Below are 738 nucleotides of genomic sequence, written 5' to 3'. Positions count from 1 at the left end.
TTCGCTAAAAAAAATAATTGGATAAACATTGCCAAACCGACAGAAAATCGCCTGTTTCTTCAATGTTATTATTTTTGAAAAGCGCCTGGATTCCCCACGCTGCCACACAAATGATGGAGGGAGAATAGAATTCTGTGGGACAGAACCTTTTCACATGTCAGAGTAATTTCTCTTTGTATGATATCCAATATGGCGTCCAGGCGACATCATCAAATGAGAACCAAAGAAAATCAACCTCGAAATGAAAATAAGCCCAAGAGTACACTTTTACAGATTCAGCAAAGGCCTTTTATATTTTTATTCAATCTTCAAACAACTCTCCTTACTCTTCACTAAGTTTTACGCCTCCCGGACTATTAAAAAAAAAAAAAACCCTCAAAATCACGTCTTTTATGGTGTGGTGTGTCGCCCAATTAATCGTTCATCGCTCATCATCAACACACACTCACACCTCCAGTCATCGTACATCAAGACACGGCCACACACTGACAACACACACTGACACCACACACAGACACCACACACTGACACCACACACTGACACCTCCAGTCATCGTTCATCAGGACACAGCCACACACTGACACCTCCAGTCATCGTTCATCAGGACACAGCCACACACTGACACCTCCAGTCATCGTTCATCAGGACACAACCACACACTGACACCACACACTGACACCTGCAGAATCGTTCATCAGGACACAGCCACACACTGACACCACACACCGACACCTAAG

At 43.8% G+C, this 738-nt stretch overlaps 1 long non-coding RNA gene across 1 annotated transcript; it reads right to left on the bottom strand.

Moving 5' to 3' along the window:
• Nucleotides 1-265: 265 nt before the first annotated feature.
• Nucleotides 266-707, bottom strand: LOC118478450. The gene is made up of 2 exons (XR_004859054.1): nt 668-707; nt 266-626 (listed from the first exon to the last, which is right to left on the bottom strand). It is a non-coding gene; the product is annotated as an uncharacterized LOC118478450 (long non-coding RNA).
• Between the last annotated feature and the right edge of the window lie 31 nt (nt 708-738).

The sequence above is a fragment of the Aplysia californica genome, unplaced genomic scaffold (genome assembly GCF_000002075.1).
Source record: "Aplysia californica isolate F4 #8 unplaced genomic scaffold, AplCal3.0 scaffold00571, whole genome shotgun sequence".
Taxonomy (NCBI): Eukaryota; Metazoa; Mollusca; class Gastropoda; order Aplysiida; family Aplysiidae; genus Aplysia; species Aplysia californica.
Note: the sequence above shows the minus strand (reverse complement) of the source record. Positions and strands in the feature narration are given on the sequence as shown.